This window comes from Sus scrofa, chromosome 1 (genome assembly GCF_054392235.1).
Source record: "Sus scrofa isolate SSC_HxYL_T2T_F1_AM1 chromosome 1, Sscrofa_HxYL_maternal_Yorkshire_Landrace_v2.0, whole genome shotgun sequence".
In the NCBI taxonomy this organism is placed as follows: Eukaryota; Metazoa; Chordata; class Mammalia; order Artiodactyla; family Suidae; genus Sus; species Sus scrofa.
Window position 1 is genome coordinate 260,238,770 of NC_139383.1, and position 15,856 is coordinate 260,254,625.

At 38.8% G+C, this 15,856-nt stretch overlaps 1 protein-coding gene and 1 pseudogene across 12 annotated transcripts in view; both read right to left on the reverse strand.

Annotated features, from left to right (window-relative positions):
* Positions 1-15,856, reverse strand: part of LOC146407135 (uncharacterized) — a 975,296-nt gene that overhangs the window by 469,047 nt on the left and 490,393 nt on the right. The window contains exon 1 of one of the 12 annotated variants that reach the window (XR_014825608.1): positions 3,580-3,679. The exons of the other annotated variants lie outside the window; for them this stretch is intronic. The gene's annotated coding sequence lies outside the window, so the exon portion shown is untranslated. Of the gene's footprint in view, positions 1-3,579; positions 3,680-15,856 lie in introns of those variants that run through there. 12 annotated transcript variants of the gene reach the window in all.
* The window catches only part of LOC100155329 (protein DEK-like), a 118,507-nt pseudogene that overhangs the window by 4,341 nt on the left and 98,310 nt on the right, over positions 1-15,856 (reverse strand).

Below are 15,856 nucleotides of genomic sequence, written 5' to 3' on the forward strand. Positions count from 1 at the left end.
CTAGAATACATTCCTGGTACATAGCATTTGCTCAATAAGTATTTTTAATTGATGGGAGACCAAAGAAAGGACACTTGCATTTACTGAGAATCACTATTTGACAGGTTTGGTGCTAATCACATTCATAATCTCATTGTAAATGTGATCCTCAAGCCATCTTTGTGAGGTAGGTGGCATCACTCCTGTTTCAGGAGAAAAACCCAGGACCCTCACTACTACATCCCTGGCTGTCAGTAACCTTTCACAGATTAGATATCATGGAGTGAGAGGTTTGTCAGAGCAAAAGGGAATTTAGAGATGATCTAATCCAACCCTCTCATTTTACTGTGGAAGAAAATAACCCCCAGATAGCTAAAGTGACTCTGCTAAGGTCTCACAGGGGTTAGGGTTGGAGGCTGGACCTGAACTCAGTGTCCCACCTCAGTCAGGGACCTCTCTGCTTTGCTTTGATGTCTCTTGCTTGTTTCTATCACTGCCACATATAGAGAGGACAGGAAATCATCAGCCATAAAGTTGTTCAACCTCAAAGAGCTAATTTCAAATGTTATTTAAATTATGTTTCACAATCACCTACCATACCCATCAACTCCATGAATTTTGTGTGCCCTGGGTAGCCTTGTGTGCAGCTCTTGGCCCTTTAAGCCCCTAATCTTCTGTATGGCCCTGAAAACTCTGTAACATTTATACTTGGCAGAGGAACATGTACCAAAGAACAGAACATGCTCTTTTTCTTGTTTTAACTTGACTCCATTATTCACCAAATACAGTTTTCTTTCTGTGAAGTATAGCTGAAGAGTTTATGACAGGATTTAACATTGAAATCTGTAATATAATGATCTTTGTCCCTGTACCTTGACGGCTTGTCAAATAAGGTTAATGTAGATTGCTAAAAGCATGACTGCATTATTAAATAATTCCTCAGGTTAGCTCTTTGCATCCATGCATGTTGCAGACAGCAGAATCAACAAGAGGAATGGGATCAGGAAGCAAAAGAAGGGGAAATGCAAATATAAACCTGTGCTTCTGAGGGGCACCAGTTCTTGCTGTTCCGGAGGGCTGCAGTCTGGATTCCTGAGGTGGGCATCACACACTATCTCCTTCATTTCCTGTGTACTCCTCTGTTTGCATCTCAAGAAGACACTTTCCTCTTGTCCTCTATTAATTGCTTCTGTATCAGTCTAAGAAAGTGGGATTATTTTTCATTCAAGACTATAGAGTTTGATGATATTTATGATGAGCTAAGTGTTTTAGCAAGCAAATGAAACAGTAAGTAGATGTAGCAGACATTGGTTAATGGTGGTAAATTCACACCCACCGCACGTCTTGGGTGCACCACTGCAAGAGTCTCCTAAATAGTTTCCCTGCTTCCCTCCTACCTCCCTGGCATCATCTCAGAGTGATATTTCTAGAATAAATCTCATCCTTTCACTCCTCTTAGAACCTTTGAATATTACTTTAAAACTTACAAAATGAAGTACCAACTCATCAACATGGTAGGTAGGTGCTTGAAAATCTGAACCAACCTACCAGCCTAATGTCCTCTACTTCACACCACATTGTCTCTTCTCCAACAACACTGAACACATTATTTCTCAACAAGACACTCTGCTACTTTGCAAATACTACTCTTGTGTCTTTTTTTCTGCCTCATGATCTCCTAATTATACTTCAAGACCCACTACAGATGCCCCATACCCTGGAAATCATGGAGGCCCTTCCAGGTAGAGCTAGCCATGCCTCTTTCATTACAGCACTGATCACACTGAAATCTGTTATCTGTCCCCTTATCCATCTACTCCACTGGACTGTGAGGTCTTCAAATCAGGAGACCATGCCTTATCACCCTAGAAATTAGCACAGTGCCTGGCCAAATAATGAGTCTAAAAAAATATTCATCAAATGAACATTTACTCTGTTTAAAACCCTGGGCTAAATGCTATGAGGAATGCAAAAGTAGATTATTCAGTCTGTTCTTAAGAAACTTGGCCTTCATTAGGACAATGATTACCCACACTAATTTGTAGACATTTTACACAAATACATTTTTGTGACAACTTTGATGGTACCCAGTTGGAACTGAATTGCACCTAGGGTTACTAGGTCTTTCACCTGCTCACTCTTTAGCACTCCTTGAGAATTTTTACATTCTAACTTTCCTCTTTTATACATACACTCATAAGGCAGGCACACAGCTAAATGTGTTTCAACCAACATAAAATTACACTTTGATGCTGCTTGATTTTTTTTCTGTACCGCTTTTCCAAAGCAGTATTTATTCTCAGTTGAAACAAATTTAAATGTACACACTGATCAAAAGCTGACATAATATCTGAGATGGGTTTATGATACATCTGGATGATAAGACATGCCAAATGAACAGGTAGTTATTATATGCATATAGACTTTAACCTAGGAAAACATCCTATAGACACTATAATAAAGACATTACCAGAAAGTTCTAAAGTAGGAAGAAAAAAGAAAAAGAAGGACCAAGGAAGGCTACGCAGAGAAGGGAATATCTGAACCTGATGGAAAATGGAACTTACTTTTAAATCCTATAAATAATTCATAAATTTTACTTGAGTCACTTTTTGATATGTCAACAAGGTAACTATCACTGAATATCTCACCAGGAGCAATCTGATAACTAAATGTATGCAAAACAAGTGGAGAGTCAACACAGAGATGTAATTAAATAGCAGAAGAATCATTTGAGCAAACCAGGGCTGGTCACAAAGGGGTTGACCTTAGAATTGGGCTCTGTGCTTGGTAAGAGGAAAATCACAAGACTCATCTCAGTTGAGGGTGATAAAGATGAGCAATAAAAAAAAAAAAAATGTTTTCGGAGCAGAAAACATTTCCTCTCAAAAACCCATAACACCTGTCCAACCATGAGCAAAATCTCAGTTACACTCAAATGAGGGGCATTCTACCTAACCAGAACTCCTTAAACCACCAAGGCCATCAAAAATAACAAAAGTCTGAAAAGCTGCCTTATACTAGAGGAGGCTAAGAAGAATGGCAATTAAATACTACATGGAATCCTGGGGGAAGAACAAGGACATTAGGGAAAAGCTAGTGAAATCCAAATAAAGTGTAGAGCTTACTTAATAGCAATATAGCAATAAATGGTTAATAGCAACGTTGGTTTCTTAGTTGTGACAAGTGTACCACAGTGATGTAAGACATTAACAATCAGGGAAACTGGATTAGGAGTTTACGGGTACTTTCTGTGTCATTTTTTGCAAATTTTCTGTAAATTTAAAATGATTACAAAATATTTAAGTTGATTTTTTTTTAAACAACCAAGTTGCCACAAGCCTTACTGAATCTGGCTTAGTGATGTAATCACCTTCCAAGGGACAGTTTTGCAAAGGAGATAAACATTAATGGGCTAGTCAGAAATCACAAGGGCAAATCCATACTGAACCTTAACAGTTAATTGACCTTAAAATTCTATAAGCCTCCACTTTCTCCTACATTAAACAGGATTGGCAATACTTCCTTGCCTATCTACTTCAAAAGAAAGGAAAAAAAGAAACATATATATATATATATAAATAGAGAGAGAGAGAGTACCAATTATGTTCCAGGCAGGCAGCTTACATCCCTCTGTCTTCTTGAATCCTTACAACAACAGCAGGAACTAGAAAGCCCATTTTGCAGGCAAAGGAGACTCAGAAAACTAAGTAACAGGCTTTAGGTCATGTTAGTGGGAAGTGCTAAAGTCAGATTTTGTACACAGGTTCTCTATCTTCAAAGTTGCTCCCTGCTGGCTTCCTTCCTCCAGGCTGCCTCCCATGAAATATAAATACACATGCTTTGGAAACTGCCACACAAGTCTACAGCCCTGTGTGAACACTGCTGCCAAGACAAATGTCTGAAAGTCCAAGCACAAATGTGGGAAAGGGTCTCTTGCTACTTGCAAATACTGACAAAGCAGCTCCACAATTGGACAAGGGGTACTTGAACAGCCTTCCAAGGCACCATGAGCCTGCGCCTCTTGTGAGCTCTCACGTTCCTCTTTCTAGGTCCTTGGGGGCTGCCCCAGAAAATGCTCAGCCTGCCTTCGGGCAGCTCCACAGACTCCTCCTCTCTGCTGCAGAGTGCTTTATATCAGGGATGTCTGGGGCAGGAGCCAGGGAGACGCATTGGTAATGTGATGCGATAATAGTGTATCAAATACAAAATGCCCCTTCTGCCAAAAGGAATTTAATTAAGCACAAAAGTGGGTTACTGCAATGAAATGCACATGTGTTCTTTAAAGTCATGCGTGCCTTTGGGTATTGGGAAAATACCCTAAATGCACGTTATTACAGGAATCTTGTTATCAGCCAGAGAGAAGGCTTTAGATCCTAGGTATACGTTTTGAAATATGTGAGCATCTTGAAACCTTGGTGTTAATGTGTCAGTTTATCTGCATGAGATAAACTGCATTCTGCACCCAGGCCAAGGCATAATCTTCCCCCTCACTAATCAAGATACAGTGGACTTTTCTAGTTTAAAGTTTCAGCTTTGCTTTCAAAACTAGACCAGGCTTTCCAAAGACAGCTTAAGAAAGCTGCTATTACTATTTTCACTTTTAATAAGGGTATTAATTATCTTTGAACGTAAGCATTTGTTATCAAATATTCATTAAAAAATCATGGACGGTTAAAGACCATCTAACTAATCTCTTCTTTTCGTAAATGAGGAAACTGAGGCCCAGAAAGGTCACTAGCCCAAGATAGCACACTGTGTCACTCACTGCAGAGCTGAGCCCATAACTCAGGCTCCAAGCTTGTGACATACAGCTCACAAAGATCTTATTTGGGACTAAGTGGCCCATTAGTATACATGTGATCCAGTCTCTTTTAAAAGTCACACATCCAGGGAGTTCCCACTGTGGATCAGTTCCCAAGGTAGTCTCTGTGAGGATGCAGGTATGATCACTGGCCTCATTCAGTGGGTTAAGGATCTGGGGTTGCCGCAAGCTGCAGTATAGGTGGTAGAAGTGGCTAGGATCTGGTGTGGCCGTGGCCATGGCTGTGGCATAGGCCTAAAGGTGCAGCTCCAATTCAACCCCTAGCCCTGGAACTTCCAGATGCCATGTGTGCCATAAAAAGAAAAAAAAAAAAAGTCACATATCCAGTAGAGAATGAATAAACTGATTCAAGCGGGGGGGGGGGGGGGGAGGAATGGAATGCACACCAAATAAGGAATATTTTAATTTAAAAATGGAGAAGAAATTATAATCTCAAAAAATATTAGTGTTGTAAAAGGCAAAGAAAGGCTGACCAGCTGTTTCTGATGAAAGGAGACAACTACATTCATGACTAGACAAGACTGTACTAGAGGAGGAAATGCTAATTGGGTTAACAGATCACTGAAATATAGACCCTAAACTGGAAAAAATGTGCGTCACAGTTAAACTTACTAAGGTTGATCACTGTACTGTAGTCATAGAAAAGGATATCTGTGTTCCTAGGAAATGGACAGTGAAGCATTTAAGGGTAAATGAATATAACATGCAACTTACTTTCGATTTGTTCAGAAAAAAATTTATATGGACAGATAAAACAATGCAAAATGTTAACAATAGATAAACCTTGTTATAGGCTATAAGAATATTACTTGCTCTGTTTTTGTAAGTTTGAAATCATTCCAAATAAAAAGTAAAAAAAAAAAATTTAAGACATGCAAATGATTACCACCAGTACCACAAAATTATAACTATTCTTCATTCAAGAGCAAAGGAAAGGGCCTTTTAAGAACATCTCCAAAAATATAGCATCATGACATTGTTCATGCATATTTACTACAAAACCAAAAACTCAATAAATGAAAGCAACAAGCAGGGTCACCTCAGAAAGCCTCCTAACTTAGTGTTTATGTCTTGATTTTGGGCTGGCACTATCTCTTCTGAGACTGCTGCCATTTACCCATTTTGTTATGATCTTTCATAGTGGGGAAAAAAAAGACCTTTCTATTATGAAAAAATTACAATGATAAAATTGATACCTACTGATAATAGCAAAATAATTAACCCAAATGTGTTCTCTTAGAAAAAAAAAAAGTGCCTAAGGTCACATTTCTGGATATGAACAGGAAAATGGTCACATCATGCCATGCTGAGGGTCCTGATTCTAGTGAGGAAAAGACAATAATCACTTCTCTGGAGGCTTCAACAATCAGCTTCATGACAGAGCTTCATTTACAGTCATTATTTACACTGGCCCAGAATAACAGTGCCTGCCATCCCAGTGGAAAGCAAATCCTCTCCTCTGAATGTGCCGACTCTGGGCAGTTTCTGTCAGTTGTCTGCTTCATGAGCCCATGCCTGTACTGACTATAGACACAAACCATGCGGCATTGGTGTTCCCCAAAGACAAAAACAAACAGGATAGGAGTTCCCATTGTGGTGCAATGGAAATGAACCTGACTAGTATCCATGAGGATGCAGGTTCGATTCCTGGCCTCACTCAGTGGATCGGGGGTCTGGCGTTGCTGTGAGCTGTGGTGTGGGCCCCAGATGTGGCTCAGATCCCGCACATGTTGCTGTGGCTGTGGCATAGGTCGGCAGCTGTAGCTCCGACTGGACTCCTAGCCTGGGAACTTCCACATGCTGTGGGTGCAGCCCTAAAGAGCAAAGCAAACAAACAAACAAAAGCAAGCAGGTAGCTTTACTAAGTCATTCATGGATAAATTTATACCAGTATGTTTAGAAATACTGGCATATGCTCTGTTCTGGTGAAGAAACTAAATCCAAAGGCTGGATCCTGCCCTCGGGAAGCTTATAATTGCACTGGAATTGCAAAGAGCACACAGGCAAACGAAAGCAGAAACACTGGCCATGGGCCATAAGCCCAGAAGCTCTATGCCAAAAAAAAATTTTTTTGTCTTTTCGCTATTTCTTGGGCCGCTCTTGTGGCATATGGAGGTTCCCAGATTAGGGATCCAGTCGGAGCTGTAGCCGCCGGCCTACACCAGAGCCACAGCAATGTGGGATCCAAGCCTCGTCTGCGACCCACACCACAGCTCACGGCAACTCGGGATCCTTAACCCACTGAGCAAGGCCAGGGATTGAACCCGCAACCTCATGATTCCTAGTCGGATTCATTAACCACTGTGCCACAACGGGAACTCCCAACCAAAAAAAAAATTTTTTAAGCTTTAGAAAGAGGAGAGTTGTAAAAGCAGTAACCCTGGCACGGAAGGCACTTGCATAGCAGTGTTTCTATCATATTGTTTACTCACCCATGTAGGTATGCCTAATCAAGCCAAATGTGCTATGCTCTCTTGTCTGCTGGTCTTTGTACATAATGTTCCTTCTGCCTAGAACTTTTTCTCCCACCCTACCCTCACCACCCAATATCCTGCCTTCCCACCATCACTTCACCCCATTTTCTTTGGTTAATTCTTACAGTTTCTAGCTTTGATATGATCACCCTAGAAAAGCTTTCCTTAGCCCCTTACTTCTTGGCTGGGGTCCTTCCTATGCTATTCCATTATAACCCTTACCATGTCGCAAGCTCAACAGTCAGATTGTTTGGGTTCAAATCCTGGGTCCCTCACCTACTGACTTCAAGGCCTAGGTCAAGTTAGTCAAGTACATAAACCCTCTGTATCTACTATGGTTTATTATCTCATTTAGGCTCTAACCAATCCTCTATGAGAGGTGTTGCCCTAACTTCACAAGTGAGGACACAATCTCACAGAGGTTACATATTTTACCCAATGTGGCATACCTAGGGAATGGCAATCCAAAGCCAAATCTAGAGTATATTAAAGACATGAGTTTTAAGAAACACGGTGAACCTTCTGAATCAAGTGATACCAAAATTCTGCTTTGGTATCAGGGAGGAGTTTTGGCAGAAAGAGGCGGGGTGGCCTTTCTGGAAAAGGCCAAGTAGAAGTGCAAAGAGATTGTGGGCTGAGATCCCACCCCGGAGACTGTCTTCCAGGGAAGGAAACTCCAGGTGACAACTACAAGAGACTGTTTGAGAGCCACTAGTTTAATTTTAATATCACATTTAGTGACACAGACCATTATTTTATGTTTATATTTTCATTTTCATTAGGAGTAGGGGAGAGAGATAAATTATGCTGACAGAGGGTCCTGATCACTCCTTTCCACAGGCACTTGGAATATGCTTCCCATTTCCTAGAGAACAGAGATGATGAGACTTACATATAAATCCACAGGAAAAATATTCACAATAGAAACAGGAGGCAGTAAAGCACAGAGCTTAAAAATCATGGATTTGGGAATCAGAGTTGACCCAGCCTCTTCATAGATGTGTGGCCTTGGGAAAGAAAACAGAGGGACTCAAGTGTTCTCTAACTAGAGTTAAGCTAAGTATTCCAAGTCAAACTGGTGTGTCAGACAGATATCAAAAGAGGGGAAAGAGAGCAGTGCAAGGATGAAGGGGTAGTGTGTCTTGTCTGGTAACACCTCTAAACAGTGCTGGAAGAACCCCACTCCTGTTCATCATGATGTGTCCACTTCTACTTCACAGCTGACTTAAAATCCTTCTCTGGTAAACAGATTGCTGTGATTTCATCTCAGCTGTTTGTTTAGAGGTTTTTCAGTGCTAAATTTTGATTGTGAAGTGAAATTATCCCTTAAAAATAGTTTCAAGATGCCTTAACTTGGATAGCAACTAAAAGGGAATAGCTGTTCTAGTGTTGTAAGCTTCTCTACACACATTGGGGTCTTCTTTCAAGAGACTTTCTTCCAGCAAAAATTTATCTCCAGATATCTATATTTTAATCATATTCATTTTCTATATTTTAAGAATCATTGTTATTCACCACTTACAGGAGGAATGGGAATGCAAATGTTTCTGTTGGTTTGGTACATAATCTCATTTTCTGAAAGGTTCATAAAGATCCTACAGGACTTGCAAATGATCAGTACATGATCAGTAATGACAATAAAAGAGGCTTTGTGAGGGAGAGAACCTAAGGTGAGGCTTCTGGGAATGGAGTCACATGGTAGGCTTGGACCAGTGGGTGAACACTGCTGGATAGGAAGTTGTGAAAATATACCAGACAGCCCCTAGCAAACAGAATTTAGGCTGTTTGATTTCAATGGCAAGGGCCAGACTCCTATATGTGATGGGCGTCTGTAAGGGTTGGCATTTTCCACCAAACTTACGTTAGTGCCTTTTGTAAAAGAGTCACTTGTTACTCCTTGGCAGGTGGGTGAGATGGGGTAGTTGGAAAAGTACCAGGTTCATCTATCTTCCCGTAAATTAGAGAAACTACATGAGGAACAAAATATTTCATTTCTTCATAATTGCCCATATTTTAGCATACATAATACAATTATAAAGGCATGGAAACATTTTAATTTTTAATTATAGTATAGAAACATTTTTGATGTGTATGATATTTTAATTATTAGGTAATTTACCAATAGCCCAGGTGTTGCTGGCACAACTCTTTTTCTATCATTAAATGCATAAGCCTTTGCTCAAACTTATCATCAGTTTTCTATACAGAGATGTCCCTGCAGGAAAAAGTCCCATCATAATCAGTGTCTATAAATTATTTGCCTTCTCTGTCCACAGTTTAGCAACCCTAGACTATGACTGCCTGGTCCTATGAGATGCCACACCAAGACCTCTCCGACAGAAGGTAATGAATGTCGCATGGCCTATGTTTTGAGTCAGATCCACCCGGATATAGTTTTGAATTTGACAATAATTTTCAGTCATATTCACGGGACACATTTAGCTGCAGGAATGAACATTAATTTTATTCATTCAGATATTATTAGGTTAATAAAGTTTGTTTATAGCTTGTATCTTCCTTCATTGTGAACTGTTAGGACACACCAATTGTACTTAGTGATGGAGCAAATTTAGATTCTCAAAGCCTTTACATTTTTATTGTAAAAGCAGTAACATTAAAGGAAATTTTCACAAAGAATTTTTTCTAATCCCAACATTCCATCAAAAAAATTTATTTTTACTGCAACCCCATTCCTAGCTTTAGTTTACATAATTTCAACCATAGAACACATAAATTTTTATAATATGCCATTTCACTTCACTCTCAATTGCAAAAAATTTCAATGTTGACATGTAATTTTTATTTCGTTTTTTGGTATAAAACGTATAGTTTTTCTGGCTGTGTAGTTCATTGAATACTGTAACTTTTTTAGTCAATCCTCTAGTAATTTGAACACTTGATTTGGTTCCAATTCTGTGTTATTTCAAAAAAAGTTACAGTAAATTAACAAGTAGGTATGGTTTTTCCTTAAAATAAATGCCCAGAACCGAGATTTGTTTGATAAAGAGGAGAGCATTTTTTGGCTTTTACTCAAACCACTTATTAGCAGCTTGGATGAGCCCTTGGTAGAAATCTTTGCCAGTTCTTCCCTTCTCAGTCTGGGACATGACTTCTCTGAGCTCTTTAAGTCCTCTTGGCTCTCTGGCTCCCCCTCCACTCCCAGGCCCAACCCAGGCAAATGAAGGATGCTAACCAGGATTTTAACATTTGGCTAAGCAAATCCTAGGCAACTTCACACTTCATTACTTTATCTCCACTTTCCTTTCTTTCTAAAGAAATGCCATTTCTTATAACGAATGAGGTGAATGTATATAAGCCTCAGTTGTTTGGGTACATTTATAAAAATTCACAACTATGGCAACCTAGCAAGTTAGCTGAACTAGAGATGTGACTGACACACCCCTGGGGCTAATTCTACTCCACAAATACTGAATAAGGTTTGATGAGGAGCAAAGAAAATAAAATATGGGAAAGTACTTTCTAAACAGCAATAGAACATGCATAAAGTATAACTACTATTAAGCACCTCTAAATATAACCTTTACCTTTGTGGCATAATGGGAAATATATATATTTGGTCTTTGTCTCCATTTCCTGGCACAGAGCTCCTAAAACACTAGGAATTTCCTAAGGATGAGACTGATAGGAGGGTCTTCTGTTATTCATAATAAACCATTTTAGACTATACCTAAATTTATGCTAATGAGGTGAATCTCTAGAGGGCCCTAGATATCTCTAGGATAGAGGATGGTCAGTGGAGAGACCAAACCATGATTAGAGGGCTGGAACTTTCATCCCTCACCTGTATTGCCTACCAGGAAGAGAAAGGAGGCTAGAGCCTGAGTTCAATCACCAATGGCCAATGATTTAATCTATCAGACCTACACAATGAAACTTCCATAAAATTTTTTTTTAAAACTAGGTTTAAAGAATTTCCAGGTTGATGAACATGTGGACATGGTATATATGGAGAGGGCATGGAATCTCTGCACCTCTTCCCATATACCTTACTCTATACATCTTTTCCATTTGGCTGTTCCTGATTTTATCCTTTATGATAATTCAGTAACAGCAAGGAAAGAGCTTGCCTGAGTTCTATGAGTCCTTCTGGCAAATTATCAAATCTGAGGGAAGGGCTGAAGGAACCCCCAAATTTGTAGTTGGCCAAGGAGAAATGTGGACAGCCTGGATGACCCATTTTCAGTTGGTATCAGACATAGGGGCAGTCTTATGGGACTAAGCCCTTTAACTGATGTGATCTGACACTAGCTCCAGGTGGATAGTGTCATAATTGAACTGAATTTTTGGACATTCAATTGGTGTCTGTAAAATCACAGAACTGATGTTGGAAAAGGCAACACATATTTGGTATTGAGGGAAAAAACTTCTCAATATGACTCACTTGGTGATATCATTAAAATGCAAATTCTGATTCAGAAGCAAAAAGCTTTTGCTACTTACAGTGTGGAGGATCAGCAGCATTGGCATCACTTGGGAGCTTGTTAGAAATGTAGAATCTCAGGAGTTCCCATTGTGGCTCAGCGGTAACAAACCCAACTAGTATCTATGAGGACGAGGGTTTGATACCTGGCCTCACTGAGTGAGCTGTGGTGTAGGTCAGACATGGCTCGGATCTTACGTTGCTGTGGTTGTGGCATAAGCCAGTGACTACAGCTCTGATTTGACCCCTAGCCTGGGAACTTTCATATACCATGGGGGCAGCCCTAAAAAAAAAAAAAGTAGAATCTCAGGGTTCATCCCAGATCTCTTCAAGCAGAATCCGCATTTTAACAAGATCCCTCAATGAGTCATGTGCACAGTGAAGTTTGAGAAGAACTGATCTGAGTCTCAGTTTTCTTCTTAGATGATTTGCAGCTGGTACACACTACACACTCAGGAGTGGAAACCACTATAGACTTTGTTCTGGGTTCAGAGTTTGGATTTTTTTTTTTTAAAGCATTCATTATAACTGAACAAAAAATAACTGCTGCTAGGTTTGAAGCTTGTGAGCAGGTACAGGGATGTACACTAAGTGCTCTGAACAGGCCTTGCAGATTCAGCACAGCACTGCAGACGTAGCTGCTTGGTTGTCAGGGAGAGAGGATAGCCAACAGAGCTATTAAGCAGAACATCCTTCTTAAGTACAGCCTCAGGAGCCAGTGAGGTGAAATCAGGCTGCAACTATCATGTCTGAGATATCAGCTCATACCCTGAGTCCCTAGGAAGGCAGAGTTGGACAGAGGATGGCTTGAGGCTCATTTCAATTCCCCCTAACCAGGTTCCATAGGAAGACACTGACCAGTGACAGGCACACTCTCACCATCCAAACCCTTTCAGCTGCAGTTCAGGACTTCCAGAAGCAACTATCTCAAAATGACCTCTCTTTATTTTCATTACAACAATCTTTTTGGGAAAATGTTTTTTGAGAGTTAAATTTAGAAAATAAATGCTGCAGCCAACTATAATCTAAGGCTTTAGAACCACAGTCTTAGCCTAACCTCCTATATACACAACTGAGCCATGTGATCCCCCACCAGCAGGCTCATCCCCAGCCAAAATTACCGGCCCCTCCTATTGTGAAGCAAGGGGGATATAAACAGCCACAGCTTAAAAATAGGAAACATCAACTACCAAGTCTTGACTTTGAACTCACTGTGATGTTAGAGTCAGACAAACATAGCTTCAGTGATGGCTCTTCCTGTGCTTACTGTATGACCTACGGAAAGTTACTTTACCTTTTTATAACTTAGTTTATCTCACCTAATAAAGGCAATAACTATATCACAGAGTCACTGTAAGATTTAATAAGAAAACATAATTATAGTAGTTAACACTGTTATTCAAGGGAGAAAATGAGCCAGGCTCTGTGCATAGCTCTCTATGTGGATTCATTCATTCATTTGATGCATACTTATTTAGTACCTATTATGTTATTGGGCATTTTTGCTGGGGCATGGAATAATAATAGTTATTACTATTGAACACTTACTATATGCCAGAAACATTTCAAAACAAGTTATTTCTTTTTTTAAATTCCATCCTTATTGATATAATTAGTAAACAAAAATACACATCATTAATGTAAACAATTTGGTATATTGGACATACTTATACACCCACGTTAGCATCACCATAATCTAGGTAGTAAACATGCAAAAGTTTCCCTGTGTCCATCTATTGGATAAACATTATTTTTCATTAGTTCCCATTTCTTTATTTCTTTTTAAAAATTTTATTGGAGTAAATAGTTAATTTACAATGTTGTGCTAGTGGCAGATACAGAGTAAAGTGATTCAGTTATACATATACATATATCCCTTCTTTTTCAGATTCTCTTCCCATACAGGTTATTACACAATATTTAGTAGAGTTTCCCATGCTATACAGTAGGTCCTTAAAACTCTAAATTTATCCCTCCCCACGTCTCCCCTTTAGTAACCATAAGTTTGTTTTCAAAATGTGTGCGTCTCTTTCTGTTTTGTAAACAAGTTCATTTGTATCATTTTTAATTATATTCCACATATAAGTGATATCAAATGCTATCTACCTTTCTCTGACTTACTTCACTTATTATAATAATCTCTAGGTCAATCCATGTTGCTGCAAATGGCATTATTTCATTATTTTTCATGGCTGATTAATATTCCATTGTATCTATGTATCACATCGTCTTTATCCACGCCTGTCAATGGACATTTAGGTTGTTTCCATGTCTTGGCTATTATAAACAGTGCTATGATGAACACATACCTTTTTGAATTATGGTTTTCTCCAGATATAGGCCCAGGAGTGGAATTTCTGATTCATAAGGTAATTCTATATTTAGTTTTTTAAGGACCCTCCATACTGTTTGCCTTGGAGGGTGTACCAATTTACATTCCCACTGACAGGAGAGTTCCCTTTTCTCCACATCCTCTTTAGCATTTATTGTTTGTAGACATTTTCAGGAAGGCCATTCTGACTAGCGCAAGGTGATGCCTCACTGTAGATTTGATTTGCATTTCTCTGATAATTAGTGATGTTTAGCCTCTTTTCATGTACGTCTTCTTTGGAAAAATGTCTATTTAGATCTTCTGCCCATTTTTTGATTGAGTTGTTTGGTTGCATTGTTTTTTGTATATTTTGGAGGTTAATCCCTTGTTGGTCAATTTGTCTGCAGAGATTATTTTCCCATTCTGTGGGTTGTCTTTTTATTTTGTTTATGGTTTCCTTTGCTGTGCAAAAACTTTTAAGTTTAATTAGGTGACATTTGTTTATTTTTGTTTTGTTTTCATTACTTTAGGAAGTGGATCCAAAAATATGTGATTTATGTCAAAGAGTGCTCTGCCTGTTTTCCTCTAAGAGTTTCACAGTATCTGGTCTTACGATTAGGTCTTTAAATCCATTTTGAGTTTATTTTTGTGTACGGTGTTAGAGAATGTTATAATTTCATTCTTTTACATATAGCTGCCCAGTTTTCTCAGTATCATGTACTGAAAAGACACTTTTCTCCATTGTATATCCTTGCCTTCTATGTCATAGATTAGTTGACCATAGGTGCACAAGTTTACTTTTGAGCTTTCTATCCTGTTCCATTGATCTGTATTTCTGTTTTTGTGTCAATATCATTCTCTTTTGATGACGATAGCTTTCTAGTATAGTCTGAAGTTAGGAAGCCTGACTCCCCCAGCTCTGTTTTGCTTTCTGAGGTTTGCTTGGGCTATTCAAGGTCTTTGTGCTTCCATACAAATATAAAAATTTTTTTCTTCTAGTTCTGTGAAGATTGTCATTGGTAATTTGATAGGGATTGCGTTGTCTTGGGTAGTATAGTCATTTTGACAATATTGATTCTTCCAATACAAGATCATGGTATATCTTTCCATCTCTTTGCGTCATCTTAGATTTGTTTCATCAGCGTCTTACAATTTTCAGGGTATAGGTCTTTTACCTCCTTAGATAGATTTATTCCTAGGTATTTTATTGATTTTCAAGTGATGGTAAATGGGTTTCCTTAATTTCTCTTTCTGATATTTCATTACTATAGTATAGAAATACCACAGATTTCTGTGTATTAATTTTGTACCCTGCCATGTTACTGAATCCATTGATAAACTCTAATAATTTTTTTATTGCATCTTTAGGATTTTCTATGTATAGTATCATGTCATCTGCAAACAGCAACAGTTTTACTTCTTCTTTTCCAATTAGGATTACTTTCATGTCTTTTTCTTCTTTGATTGCTGTGGCTCAGACTTCCAAAACTATGTTGAATAAAAGTGTTGAGAGTGGACATCCTTGTCTTGTTCCCAATCTCAGTAGAAATACTTTCAGCTTTTCAGCATTGAGAATGATTTTAGGTTTGACAAGCTGTGGGTTTGTCATATATGGCCTTTATTATGTTGAGGTAGATTCCCTCTGTGCCACTATCTGGAGAGTTTTTATCATACACAGATGTTGGATTTTGTCAAAAGCTTTTTCTGCATCTATTGAGATGATCATATGGCTTTTATTCTTCAATTTGTTAAAGTGATGTATCACATTAGTTGATTTATGGATAATGAAGAATCCCTTCATCCCTGGGATAAAACCCACTTGATCA